This window comes from Sceloporus undulatus, chromosome 5 (assembly GCF_019175285.1).
Source record: "Sceloporus undulatus isolate JIND9_A2432 ecotype Alabama chromosome 5, SceUnd_v1.1, whole genome shotgun sequence".
NCBI lineage: Eukaryota > Metazoa > Chordata > Lepidosauria > Squamata > Phrynosomatidae > Sceloporus > Sceloporus undulatus.
The window spans coordinates 98,183,655-98,199,498 of NC_056526.1; positions in this window are offsets into that span (position 1 = coordinate 98,183,655).

Consider the following 15,844-nt stretch of genomic DNA (forward strand, 5'->3'; position numbering starts at 1 on the left):
CCCTCCAAAAGAAAAGCCTTAGCAAGTTGTCCATAAGTGTCCTAAACTACTAGAAGTAGACCTGTGTTAGATTGTTTTTGCTACACTTACATTTTACTTCTCAATTTTTCTACCAGCCTACTCTTTTTCTATAACTTTGTCTCCCTTCTTTTTTTGCTAAAATGCTAATGACATAATTCTGAGTTTTTTGTGCTATATAAAATACCGACTACACAGTAAAGAAAATAAGTATAACATCTTTAAAAGCAGTTGACAACGTAGAAAATTATCATATGGAACAAATATCATCCTATTGGTTTACTGGAAACCCAGGTTTTCTAGGACTTCTTGCCTTGCCTCCTCTCCCAGATATACAGTGCATTCTCTTTTTTATGTGATTCTTCTGTTTTGTCAACTACCGTCCTTTTAAAATTAGTCCATTTGTATATCTTAGCCAAATGTACCAATTTAAGTGGGCTTTTCAGCCACTCCCCTGTGAACTGCATCAATTCCAGTTGGGATGAGTGTGAATGTAATGGAAATAAACCTGTTCCAAACTGGTTTAGACTCATAGGAGTTGGAATAGACCACAAGGGCCATCCAGTCCAACCTCCTACCATGCAGGAACTCACAATCAAAGCATCCTGACAGATGGCCATCCAGCCTCTGTTTAAAGACCTCCAAGGAGGGAGAGTCCACCACTCTCCAAGGAAATGTGTTCCACTGCAGAACAGCTCTTACTGTCAGGAAGTTCCTCCTAATATGATGAAGAAAAAGAAGTAGTAGTAGTAGTAGTAGTAGTGTTTATTGATTAGCCCTTAGGCCATTTCAAAATAACACAAAATGACACTAAGACAAGTAAAACACAATATAAAATCCTAAAGAAATTCTATAGCAAATAGAAAAGAACTAAAATTTAATAACACAGACTCTGAAATGTATATAGAGTACTGTGGTTGTAAAACAATATAAGTACATTAGTACATCCTAATATTAAGGTGAAATCTCTACCTGTAGCTTACATCCATTGTTCTGGGTCCTGTTCTCTGGAGCAGCAGAAAACAAGCTTTTTCCACCGTACGAATAGGCATTAGATTTGTAAACCACCTTGATCTGAAGGAAAGGCAGTATATAAATACATTTATTATTGTTGTTGTTATTATTATTATTAATGTGACACCCCTTCAAACAAGGCTATCATATCATCTCTTAACCATGTCTTCTCCAGGTTAAACACACTCAGTTCCCTAAGTCTTTCTTCATAAGTTATGATCATAAGGTCTTTTTCCTCATAATAAGGTTTCTTTCATAATAAGGTATGACTCATAGAATAGAATCATTAGAGTTGGAAGAGACCCCAGGGCCATCCAGTCCAACCCCATTCTGCCATGCAGGAAATCTCAAAGCATCCCTGACAGATGGCCATCTCAGCCTCTGTTTAAGACCTCCAAGGAAGAGACTCTATCACCCTCCGAGGAGTGCATTCCACTGTCGAACAGCCTTACTGTCAGGAAGTTCCTCCTAATGTTCAGGTGGAATCTCTTTTCCTGCAGCTTGCATCCATTGTTCCGGGTCCTTTCTCTGGACAGCAGGAAAACAAGCTCGTTCCCTCCTCAATATGACATCCCTTCAAATATTTAAACAGGCTATCATTATCACCTCTTAACCTTCTCTTCTCAGGCTAAACATCCCCATCTCCCCAAGTCGTTCCTCTTAAGGGATGGTTATAAGATTTTTTTCCCCTCATAAGGTATGATAATAGCTTTTCAATAATAGGTATGATAATGTTTCTTTCACATTAATCATGTAATAGGTTTTTTCATAATTAAGGTATGGATAATAAGTTTCCTTTTCATAATAAGGCATGCCACTAAGTTTGCTTTCATCAAGTTTATTTCTGCAGTGTGTTGCCCTCAGCCCGGGAACACCTCTCCTCTTCTCCTCCTTGGTCCAAAGAGCCTCTCACAGAAAAGTCTTATTCCTTGGAAAGCTTCAGCCATGTCCTTCCCTGCCCTGGAGGAATGCTGGACAAGAGGAAGTTGGCGCTTTCCCCCGTTGGGATTTATGGGGACTGACTGACCTATATTGACTTTGGGGATGTCTGTTCCACGTGTCACTATTACCAGGGGAATGGAGTGCACATTTCTTTCCCTTTCCAGGCACCTTTTGCTGTTTGCCACGAAACACAGAGGCACAGAGGCTGCTTCCACACTGGAGAAATAACCCAGTTTGATACCGCTTGAGAAGCCAGGGCTCCCTGCTCTGGACTTCTGCGCCTTGGAGTTGGTGCCACAAGTGCCACAACCAACTCCAAGGCGCAGAAGTCCAGAGCATGGAGCCCTGGCTGCTCAAGTTGTATCAAACTAGGTTATTTCTCCAGTGTGGAAGCAGCCACAAGTGTGGCTAGAGCATTCCCCCCCCCTTTCTCTTTATCTCTCTTCCAAAACTCTTTTCAAGTCTCTCTTTTTTATGCTTTTCCCCAGGAATCCCAGGCGCTGTAACCTGATATCCTGGGGCCTGTTATATCCCCAATAGGGGGCATCTCACCATTGCCTCCCGGCACTTTGCAGTTGGGAAGGAGCAGTGTGTGTTTTGTGGGGGGCCGGGCAGTGGATGCCACATCACTGGGTGTGTGGACCCAAGGGCCCCAGGCATGGAGCCACTCTTCCTCCTGGGGCTCCTCCTGGCTTTTCTCTGGACTCTGCCTCCCCCACTGTGCGAGAAAGGTCCCGAAGCTCCTCAGGTAAGACTGGATCAACTGGATTTGGGAGAAGAAGGACTCTGTGTGTGTGTGTGTGTGTGTGTGTGTTGTTTGTGTGTGTGATTGTGTGGGGAAGACCCTCCATCTCCCCCATGCTCTTGGGAGCATTGAAAGAGCCTCAGGCATCAGATCTTTTACTCTTAGTTTCACATTCTTTCAGGTCATTTGTTTTCACATTGATTCTGTTTCCATGTCCCATTTTTGTGTGCTTTTAATTGTGTGTTGTTTTTTAAAATGTTGTGAGCTTTTTTTTTTTTTTTTTTTTTGTTGTGACACCAGAGCTCTCTGATAGAGGAGGCTGACCAAACTACAATTCCCAGGATTTGGAGGAAAGGGATAATAATAGTAATAGTAATAATCTGTTCTACCCAGGCACATGGATGGCATTGCCCCCCTGTGCTGCAGGGAGGTCCAAGACACACTGCAGAAATAGCCCAGTTTGAGACAGCTTTAGCTGCCCTTGGCTCAGCGCACACAAAGGAGAGCAAGAGTTTGTTCTGTGAATATCCCGGAAAAACCACTCATTTACACAAAATTTCACACAGTGTTGCACAAAACCCAACACTAAAGTGGTTACAAAGAAGCATTAACGCGCTTCTTTTTACTTTTGGGATTTCTGTGACAATGCATTTCCGATATCGCTTTATTTGCACAACTGCGTGTGATAAACAGTTGTGCAGTTATTCACCATTTTGCCTTCATTTGTGTGATGCTTTAAATGCGCTTTAATCTCTCTTTAATGCCAAAATCAGCCCCGGTGTGATAAACTCCTTAGTTGTGGCATCAGAGCTCTCTGATAAGAGAAGGTTGACAAAACTACAGTTCCCAGGATTCCCTAGCATTGAGCCAAGGCAGCTAATGCAGTCTCAAACTGGATTATTTCTGCAGTGTGTTTCGGATCACTGTGTATCAGGATCACTCAGGCTGCATCCACACTGCAGAAATAACCCACGTCCGACACCACTTGAACTGCCATGGCTGTGGAACTATGCTACCCTTCCCAGAATTGAGCCATGGCAGTTCAAGTGGTGTCAAACCGGATTATTTCTGCAGTGTGGATGCAGCCCAAGTCTCTAGAATATTTTAAGACTGGAGGTACGTGAGGAGACAGAGCTCTTGGTACTGTTTTCTTTCCAGGAATAGAGTAACCAGACTGTAAACAATTGAAAGCATCTTGCCTGTAATTTTGTCTGGGGCTCTGTGATCTTTTACATGTTTACAGTACTTTCAGCTTGGGATGGGAAGGAAAGGCTTCTGTTACCACCAAGTCTCACTCCCTTGAGAGGCATCTGCTTCCTGAGACTTTGGGGAACATTGAGCTTCCATGTCTGGCCAAAGTTTGTAGATGGGGAGGAAGAGCGTGGGGTAGCTTTTTGGCCCTTGAATGGCACCTGTCTTCCAGGTAGGCTTGTCCAGCCACTGACACACACAAACTCCAAGGGAACTCAGTGTCCAGGATCTTGTCAAAGAATCACAGCAACACCGTCACTACTAGTGTGTACAACAGGTGAGTAGCCCAGTCCCTTCACAGCCACAGAGGCACCTTGTATTGGCCTCCTTGTGGAATCTGAGCTGTTGGGGAGAGTTTGGCCTAAGAGAGAAGAGCTGGGAAAATGAGAAGGGTGCAAAGGTATGTTTGCTACAGAACCTACTTTACAAAAAGGGAAGGGGGAAATGAGAAGGAATTTAACGGCACCTCTGAAACCACACCTTACAGATATCTTATGAAGCAGCAGGTGAGATCTTTCTGGACTACAACCACCAGCAAACCTAACTAGCATAGTCAGTGGTGAAGAATGCTGGGAGCTGCAATGTAACAGCAGCTGCAGTGTTATGCAGTTCCCACCCCTGATACAATTCATCAAGCTATTAACGTACAGTATTCAGGCAGACAAACAATATACTGAGATGAAAATATAACTTGGAGAATAAAAAGAAATTTATTTCTGAAGAAAAGTTGGCAGGGAGGGACATCTTGAAACAAATTACAGTGGACCCTTGTTATATGCTGGGGTTTGGTTCCAAGATCTCCAGTGTATAACAAAATCCATGGATGCTGAAATCTCATTAAATATAATTACATAGCAAAGTGGTGTCCCTCATAAAAAATGGAAAATCAAGGTTTGATATTTGAAATTTATACTTTTTTGGAACATTTTCAGACCGTGGATGCTTGAATCTGTGTATAAAAAATCCGTGTATAAGAAGAGCCGACTGTATCTTTGTTTGACACTAGTATTTGCAATATATATTGGCTGCCCTAAAGCAGAACTTCCAGGGGCTCATAGTAAAGGGGAAAAATTAAACATTAACAATTGTAGAAACAACATGAAAAATATATGATGGCATAAAGAGTCTCACTGTGTGAGAAAGGCAGGATATAAACTCTGGAAAGAAAGAAAAAGAAAGAAAAGAAAGAAAGATTATTTAATTATATATATATATTTATTGAATTTATATCCTGCCATTCTCCCAAAAGGAGATTCAAAGCAGCTTACAATAATTTTAAAAGGGTCCAGCGAACACATTAATTTACGAAAGTTTAAAAGAGATTAAATATCAATATTAAGTAAAAACATGATTATAGACAGCTAAAAACACTAAAAGCCACTTAAAACATATTTATAACATAGTTTCAATAAAAGATTATGTACGCACACTCACACAGGGCACACCACTTTACACCCACACTCTGTAATGAAAATTCAAAAGCCTGCCTAAAATAACTTGCTAGTTGAAAGGGCACCAACCAGGTCTTCTGTGGAAGTGAGTTCCACAATCTAGGAGCAGCCACAGAGAAGGCTTTTTCCCAAGTTCTCACTAACCATGCCTGTGAAAGATGGGAGTGAGAGAAAGCCCTCCCCTGAAGCTCTTAAAGGTTGCCATAGCCATTTTTAGACAAGATAGAAAGCTGCCTTGCTATAGTGAGGCATTCACTACTCCCCTTACCCAATCTCCCATCTTCCCCATGGGCTGCATTCAACAACCAGAAAGGCATGGGTTCTGAATGCATGTGGTGGCTCTTACATCTCCAAGGATCCTGTCCACATTTTCAGGTTGCACAAACTGAAATAAAGTCGCCCATCCTAATACGCACATCTGGGATCCGCAGTCTTGAATACTCATGAAAACAGAGGGCCAACTGTATATCCAATAACACTGGATAAATAGGGGCCAAGGTTATATCTGTAGGACCCGCATCAACTACAGCATCCAAGTCAGAGGGGATCCAAGTGATTTTCTCCACAAAATGCTGTGAAAAGTTAATGACAGGCTGCTGAGTGGTTTATTTACTGATCTTGCAGGGGAGAATGTAAAAGACCCCTGAACACTTGAGACAGCTTTGCTTGACAACACTGTGGATATAATGGTGGCAGTGAAGTAGGATTTCTTCACTGTCACCACTGCCATGGATTGTGCTTTCCAGTGAGCTTTGACCCATGTTCAGTTGGACTTACTCTGAGTCTTCCACCATTGTCACTCTAGTTTCCACCCCACTTGTTTCATCACCATCAGCTCCCTAGTGAATCAGAGCTCCACTCCATGAGAAGAGATGCTTAGGAACAATTGTGTACACCATCCTAAATATTTCCCTGTTCCAAAAATCAGCCAAAGCTTTGACGGTATCATTTGCCTAGGCAATAGGCAACTCCCCAAAAACCATCAGGAATCCATCTGGAGCCATAAGCCATAAACATCCTGGGAAGGACCATATTAATTGGCCCCCATCTCCTGGCTGAGATGGGTAATGTCAGGTTTCCACATTATCTCTTTGGATGGCTACTGATCTTTACATTGGGCATGGCCTAGGCATTCTTCAAATAAAATCCTTAAGAAAGGAGGTCGTTCCTTAAAAAATAGGACATCTCCTTCCCCCCCACCTCCATATATGTGGCAATACTGGGAAAATATGTGACCTGATGACCTCTTTGCCTGCTCAATCTGTTGCCCAGTGGTTGACATGGACCATTTTAGTGAAAACAGCATTTTTCTTCATCCAGTATTCTCATTATTCCAGTGCCATGTTGTTCCCCTATCTGTGTAAACTTTGTTTTGCTGGAGAAGACACTTTTATATTATTAATGGAAAGCACAGTTGAAGTGAATGGTCTGTAAATGAGCAAAAGACTTTGCGTATGATTCATACAAGAGATGTATGGCATTTAGGAGAGTAAACTGAATCATGATGCAGTGCCTGGATGGAAGATTAATAGCAGAGTTTCAGGCAACCCAAAGCAGTCGATTCTGTGATTCTATGACTCTATGATTCTATTTAATCTATTATTTTTTTCTGTCAACCAATCCTCTGGAAATTGCTCTAGGCACAAAAAGGTAACTTGTGACTAGTTTTATACAAATTTCCACATGGCACACCTTTTTAGTAATATCAGTGATGTTCTTTTTAAATGTTTTCAGACAGTCAGGGAAGTATTATTATTTATACCAACAAAACTGTGCTGTATCAATAAACAAGTGTTTCTGGTAAGTCTTTAAAATGATGCACCCATTTTGCATATTTACTAGTTTTAAAAATATGTTCCAACATCTAAAACCCACCACCAGCTAGTGCTCTGTCCATTACAATGGAACTATAGAAAGTTCCTCCACACTCAGATCATCATCATCATCCTGCCTGTACAGAACCTTAGGCCCAGTGTGTGTCCTACAGTGTTGGTGGTACCAGATACTATGTGGGACAGATCCATAGTTGTCCTGGGGGATTATCAGATGGGGCAAAATCAACGAAGAAAAAGGCATACTCTTGGCAAAGTCACACAATTGAGCTGAAGATTTTCAGACAACCTCGCGTTTATCCAGGACTTAACCCACGAAGATCCAGGAATGATCCAGCAACAAACCATTCCCAGGGCTTCAACTCCTTCTTGGCCATGAAAAGCAGCTAGGTGGCCTTGGGCATGTCACACTCTCTCAGCCTCAGAAGAAGGCAATGGCAAACCTCTAAACAAATATTTCCAAGAAAACCCTATGATAGAGTTGCCTTATGATTGCCATTAAATCTGAAATGACTTCAAGGCACACAACAACAACACGTTTCCACCTTGGGTGAAACAGATCTGTAGCTTTGGCATGCCCCTAAATTCCAAAGTGGCAGCAGTTGTCAATGTCAGCACATCACATTCAACACCAAAAACTCCTCCTGGACAATAAAGATTTAGCAGTGTTTTACTTATGTTAACTAATCCTAAATCTGAGTACTGCAATGTGCTTTGAGAGAGTTTGTCCCTCAGATGCACTTGGAAACTAAACATAGTGTAAAAGAGACAAGTATAAGACCAGGGAGATTATCACTTGAAGCGTCCTTCTCAATGCTGTTGCGGCTTTTTAAACACCTGAAACAGCAACGATTCTTTTCACATTACTACGCAACTGCGAATTGATAACAGGTTGGCTGTGGATCTTATTGCACTACCATTCAGTTTACTCGTTAGCTATCCAAGATTAAGGTAGTCATGCCTTCATTGGGAAGCAGGGAAGCAGTGCATGGAAGGCTCTTTAAATCCTAATTCTCCTGCCAAGCCAAATGGTTACCTCCTCGTGATTAAGGGAGTGTGAGGTGGGAGTGCAGAGAAGCTTCTTTAAATCCTCTTCTCTGTGAATTACCTCAAATGACCTATCACACATACTTCAATAATGGATTAACTGTGTGATTAACAGCTATTCACGGGATTCTCCCATTTATGAAAAGTTGTGGCAGAAGCATGGGTTGACTACAGGATAGCTACTGCCCAGCTATAAGGGATCCCGCCATTAGAGTGAACATTGCACTTCTATCCCACTGTTAAAGAGCTGTGCGATAATCTCCCATATCACCTCACTCTTGTATAATTTTTAAAGCTGTTCATTACCCTCTAGTTTAGATTTAGTTCAAGATGTTTTTAATGTAAATGTTCCAAAATACTCCCCTCTTTATACATTATGATTCTGGCCTCCATGAAGGACCTTGCTTTTTATCCTTCCCATCCCCCTTAAGTCTGCTAGAAGCAGACTTCTCTTTTCCTCTTAAAGGAAGCTGCCTGTTTGGCAATGACAGAAACACTCTCTCCTGCCCACTGCTTTTCCAATAAAAGTTGCCCCATAAAGTTATTGCTTTGCAGCTCCTTGGTAGAAATCCAGTTCCTAGATTCACTCTGACACCATATGTCTAGTTCTGTCTTTAGTCCTCCTACCTCTTATATTTAGAAAGCTGTCTCAGTTTTAATGCAGAGAGTTTCTGAAGTTTAAAATTTAGATGTCTGAAGTTTAAAATGCCCCCACTTCCTTTTCTAGAGAGTGAAAACAGAAGAGAGGGAGATAAGCATTGAGAGTAGGAGATGATTGTAGAGAAATGAATACCTCAATTTAGGTAATTTTCAATATTCAAAAAGCACAGAGAAAGCAAGCAGTGCCTCCCTTATGTGATATCTGTGTAACTTATCACTCCCCACTGTGCTGTGAGACTGAAAGGAACTTTCTCAAAACTGAGGGAAAGTTGTGGAAATTATCATTTGCTGGTAAACCATTTGCTGGTAAAAGCCAGGTTGCCATTACCATTTGCTGGTAAAAGCTAGAAAGACTGGGAAGAATTACATTTACCAGTAGCTCTAAACATTACAGGAGGCTTCTTAACAATCTTAACAGCTACCGTCCTGCTTGATCAGTGAGTAAATTTATCTCCATTTTCACCAACTACTGGTAAATTAGCGCTTCAGAATGCCACTTTTGCCTGCTGACAAATTTGTAAAAGAAACTTAGCAACACATTTTTCAGACATTGGTACATCTCAAAACTAGCCATGGGTCTAGAGCTAATGGCCAGACTCATGTGTAAACCAATTCCTTGCTCTAACAGGAATGCAAATAGGAAACTCTGTTAATGCTTTAATGCTTTGGGTCTAATGACTCCCTACACTCGAGAAATAGCATGGTATAGTGGTTTGAGGGCTGGACTAGGACTCTGGAGCTCGGGGTTTGAATCCTGGCTCAGCCATGTAAACCCACTGGGTGACTTTGGGCAAGTCACACACTCCCAGCCTCAGAGAAAAGAACTTGCCAGAAAACTCCATGATAGGTTCGCCTTAGGGTTGCCATAAATTGGAAATGACTTGAAGGCACATAACAGCAACTGACAACAACACACTATCTGGAGATAGATTCCTGGTGGCTTACATTTCTGTCTGAAATCTTAGAATCATAGAATCGTAGAGTTGGAAGAGACCACTAGAGCCATCCAGTCCAACCCCCTGCCATGCAGGAAATCCAAATCAAAGCATCCCCGACAGATGGCCATCCAGCCTCTGTTTAAAGACCTCCAAGGAAGGAGAATCTATCACCCTCCGAGGGAGGGAGTGCATTCCACTGTCAAACAGCCTTTACTGTCAGGAAGTTCCTCCTAATGTTGAGGTGGAATCTCTTTCCTGTAGCTTGCATCCATTGTTCCGGGTCCTAGTCTCTGGAGCAGCAGAAAATAAATCTTGTGTGTGCATTTTTTAAAAAAACTGTTAGCATAATTTTCAGTAAGGAATCATATGACTTCTTATAAAGCAGATGTTTCTCCTTGGTCCTGGACCAATTTAGGCTGACCCCTAACCTCCATCAGCATGCTTAAATTAAAGCAACATCAGCATAAGTAAGATTTTTCAAAAACTGGTAAATCGAGTCAGTCCTGCTGTATTGCACATGTTCTTGAAATCTTCAAGCGTTGTGCCTGTGGTATATGTCATGGTTCATAAATAATATATCTAAAATTAATATGCATATTTATAGTAAAATTATCTCCCTGGCTTCTGGGTGATTAACAGCAATTAAAACCACTTTTGACAAAAAGCTGTTTTTAATCTGGAGGCTGGCATAAATTCATTAAAATATCTGGCATGCATTGTTGGACATTAGCTCCCTGATGTCCAACAATGTTGGATTCTTTTGCTTCACCCTGGATGAAGGCTGTGGTTTGTGGAAAAAAAACTCTGGAGGATTATCCTCTCCTACTTGTTATCCGTGGATCTAAATGGTGCCATATCAGTAATGAAAAAAAAAAAAAGCTAATAGACTCAGATCATCAAAAGATCCAAGGAGCAGCGTGGGGACCTGGTCCATCCCCTCTCCACCGTTCATGATGTCTCTCACACCTTTGCGACAGTGGAATACCTCTGTATTTCTAAATACAGGAAGGCTTTCTCTTGTGCACAGCTGAATGTTCTCCCCTCTAATTTACTGTATGGAAGATATAACTCCACTGAACAAAAGCAGAGTTACACTGTCTTTGTAATAAATTCAGAGTACAGCATATTTACATGTAGTTCTTCACTGTTGTCATTATTAAGGGGCTAGGAAAGACTTAATACATCCAATTATACAGTTTTCCCTATGCTGTTATCCTGAGTCTCTTTTGAGCATTTTGCTCCACGGACATCACCAGGGAGGTGCAGGAGTGTGGTCCACATTGGATGACATTGTAAAGGATGGTGAACACCCAGGTGGGTGGTCATGCCAGAGCACCTCTGCCATTCATCAGCAGAAGCTCCCTTCAGGTCTTGTGGCTGCTGGCCAGCCACCACCACCAGCTGCTGGTAACAGGCTGCCTTTTAGATCCAGTAGGTCTGCTGGCTGGGCAGGAAAGTGGGGCCTCTTCTCCTGCTCACCCTGCAGCCACACCAGACCTGGAAAAAGGTGCTGGGCTACAGCAGCAGCCCACTCCCACCAGTTGCCACAGGTGGCAAAGGGCTGCCTAACAGGTCTGGCAGTTCTGTGCCTGGACAGGAAAGCAAGTCACTTCTCTCTTCCACTCACCCAGCAGCTTCACCAGACCTGGAAAAGGGTGCTGGGCAGCAGGAGCAGCCCAACACCACCGTGGGAGAGGTGGCTTGGCTGGCAAAAGGGAGAAGCTATGGGTAACAGCATGAATTAGTGCACTGGGGTGACATGAACCCTAACAACACCTCTGTTTGCTCCAAGACTCTAACAAGTTAGTCACTGAGTGAGTGGCTAAGTTTTTTAAAATTTGGCTACTTATACCAAATCACTCGTAACACCATAACCATAATTATATTTAATATATTTTGTATGCATGCTGAATCTTCTTTTGATGCATTAGCAGTGGTATCCTTTTTTTTGTGAAAATAGGAATTTCAACAGGATCTTTTAATGGTCTGTTGACTTTAAGTAAAAAGTGATGATGAACTGAAAGCAGTAATACAATACAAAAACAATAAAATACAAAGTACATCCCCCTCTCCCACACATGCTGTGCATCAAAAACTAATGCTTAGAACATGAGATTCTGCTTTTGGAATGGTTTAAAACACTTTCCTGCTGTCTGTACTGCCACCTAGTGAATAACGGCAAGTGTAATTTTCACTGTTATGGAAGTACAGAATATTGCATGTAAGGTTACATATGCCACATTTACTTGGAAATAAAGGGGCTCTCCAGACCGCCCTGAAATGGTGGGCTGGAGGCACCCAATTTTCCTCCGGAGGGACACTGCAGCAGCCAAACCACGTGGTGTCCCTCCGCCCCGGAAAAAATGGGTTCTTCTTGAGACACTGCACAGACATTACAAGTGTGCCATTGGCACACTCATGACATAAGTGACACACAGTGATTTCTATATGCTGCATGTTGCTTACATCATGATGGCGGCCCCTGTGTGGACAGGAGGCTGCCATTATGCCACCACCATGACGGGCTAGGTTTAGGGATCGGTGTGCGCTCCCTAACCCCTAGAAATACTGCCAGGACGCTGCTTTGTGCCAGTATGTACCAGGCCATAAACTGAAGAGGTTCTTTGCAATCTTATTTATGATGATGACCCCTCCTGACATAGCTGTACCTTATGTTTTGCATGAAGCTTAGGTTATGTATGAAGTTTTAGGAACGTGAATGAATAAATCAGGCCTACCTAGGCTTTAGCATCTGATACCTGAACTGACTCAAAAAGGAGTTTTAGATTTTTTTTAAAAAAAATTGGACAGGAAACCTAGTATATTGGGTCACTGAACCAAAAGCTCAGGTAAGAAGGCCAGTTCTAGTGGAAGAAATAGAGACAGAAAAGATAACAACTGATCAGTTCTGGTAGCCCAAGCTAACAAAATGATATTCAACACAGGAAAATGTATGGTACTGCACTTAGGGCAGAAAAAATAAATGTATGGATATAGGATAGGGGACACCTGACTTAAGTAGACTACATGTGAAAGGGATCTAGGAATCCAAGTAGACCACAAGTTGAACATGAGTCAACAGTGTGATGAGGCAATTAAAAAGGCCAATGCTATTTTAGGCTGCATCAAATAAAAGTATAGTGTCTAGATCAAGGGAAATAATAGTGCCACTCTTTGGTCAGGCCCCACCTGGAATACTGTGTCCAGGGACGTAGCCAAGGGGTGGGATCTTGGGGTCCGGATCCCCCCCTTCCGTTAGATAAAATGAATGGTGTGTGCTGCTGCGCCACCACACCCAAGCCCCATTATAATGGTGGCACTTAGTCTGGACCCCCCCCCCCTTCCCAAAATCCTAGCTACGTCCCTGCTGTGTCCAGTTCTGGGCACCACAATTCAAAAAGGACATTGAGAAACTTGAGCGTGTCCAAAGGAGGGCACCTAAAATGGTGAAGGGTCTGGAAACCATGCCCTATGAGGAATGCCTTAGGGAGCTGGGGATGTTTAGCCTGGAGAAGAGAAGGTTAAGAGGTGATATGATAGCTCTGTTTTAATATTTGAAGGGATGCCATATTGAGGAGGAAACAAGCTTGTTTTCTGCTGCTCCAGAGAACAGGACCCGGAACAATGGATGGGCATTAAACCCACTGGCATTAGACTTTACCTACTTACTCAGGGGCTTTTCAGACTGTCCACATGACATGGCATCACGGTGCTCCTCTTCTGCACTGCGTCCATATGACGCAGCCCCAAAGTAGCACCTTTAAGCTGCGGCACCATGGCTATTGTGACCTTTCCAGGGCGCAAAAAGGAGCTGCTTTTTCTGGCTCCTTTTTGTGCCCTGAAAAGCTGGATCGGGGCCATGGCGTGTGGTTGCCATGGCCCTGATCTGCCTAAGAAAGGGGCAGTGTCATGCCACCCCTTAGAAGCTGTCTTTATAGCTCCTTAGTCTCTAAGGGGTCTCTAAGAGAAAAGCTCCACAATGAACATTCAGTTCCTTGCAAAAGGTGCCAGGTATATAGCAATAGCAGTAGCAAGTATATTTCTATACTAATTATCAGTGAACTAGCACTCCCTAAGCGTTTTATAATGTGTAAGTCAATTACCCCCAACAAGCTGGGTACTCATTTTACCAACCTATGAAAGGATGGAAGGCTTAGTTGACCTTCGTGCCCTCCAGGTTCAAACTTACAACATCGTGGCTGCAGGACCAGCATTTAACCACTGCGCCATCAGGGCTCTAATTTATTTTATTTATTGTAAAAGTTTATATTTCTGCACTTTTCATTCTTCAGCTATGATTTCTTCCATGCTCTAACAGCCACCTATCTTCTCACCATTTCCTAGAATAGTAGCAAAGTCCTTCTCCCACTCTTACCTTCAGTCTGGTCTCTCATTCTTCAGAAAAGATGCCATTGCAGCAATTAAAATTAGCAATAGCAATAGTAAGTACATTTCTATACTGCTTATCAGTGCACTTAAGCACTTCCTAAGTGGTTTACAACTGTAAGCTAATTGCCTCCATCAAGCTGGGCACTCATTTTAGCCACTTCAGAAGGATGCAAGGCTGAGTCAACCCTGAGCCCCTGGCTGGAATTGAACTTACAACCTTGTGGTTTGTGAGCGAGTGGCTGCAGTACTGACATTTAACTACTGCGCCACCAAGGCTCTTGAGCATTATTATTAATGCAGTGATGGCGAACCTATGGCACGTGTGCCAGAGGTGGCACTCTCAGCCCTCTCTGTGGGCACACATGCTGTAGCCCTAGCACAGAGTTTGCCAGAGTTTCTAACTAGAAAGCCAGAGGGACGTGGCACTTTGCAATAAATAAGTGGGGTCTGGGTTGCAATTTGGGCACTCGGTCTGTAAAAGATTCACCATCACTGAATTAGAGCATTATGCCACCCCAAAATGGAAGGATGCTGATTCTGGCAAAAAGGTTTGTGTACACACTGCTAGAAAAGGCACACAGCATTCTTTGAACACTATAATGAGTTTGCCATTTAGATTTTGTTACCACTTCATCTTCAGTAACAAGGATGGGATTCTTTTTACAAAAAGGCATTGGATAATGGGACAGAATGTAGCAGTAAGTATCTTATGTGTCATTAATGCCAGACAGGGAAAAGCTGGTGGTGTAGCTGGAGATGATACTTCTCTGATCTATTTCTGTTCTTTTTGTTTTCTTTTTCTTTTTACTTTATTTCTCTCACCTTTTGGAACAAGGATGGGTTTCAATTTCATACAGTTAGCTTGCTTTTCTCAGTTTCCATTTTAGTGTCACATTCACACATACCTTGCCATCATCATTGTGACAATAATATATTTATACAGCTTTGCACACATCATTTTAGTGATCCTTATAAAACTGCTGTAACATAGATCAGTGTATTATTCCACTGCTGAGGATAAAGAGGCTGGGGCTCAAAGGAATAGTGGCCTAACACCAGCTAATCAAAGTATGATTTGGATGAGATGTGGACCTGGGACATTACAGTTAACACTTTTAATTGTGAGCTGGCATAGCATAGTGGCTAGCAATGCTCCCTGGTAAGACACCAGTTCAAGTCCCTGCTCAGGCACAAACTCAGCTGCTATCACCTCCAACCCTCTCCCCATGCCCTCATCTTACTGGAGCCTAAGATGTTCATAGCATGGCACTGAAATGAATGATAGGAATTCCAGCTAATTAACGGCACAGAGTATTCTTCTTATATTGATTGGCTAGCCACATAGTAGGTAATCCATGGCAAGCAAGTAAATATGTACAGACCCAGCAGATGTAATGATGGGATAGCAGCTAAAATGGGGCTGCTCTGGAAAGGGAGACTTAAACTGAATAGTTTAACCATTTCAAAATTCTACCTGTAGTTTGAAGCAGACAAGGTTTTTCCACTCAATTCATAATAATCTGTTTTTTCTTTGTCATTATTCTTTTTTCAGTCCAG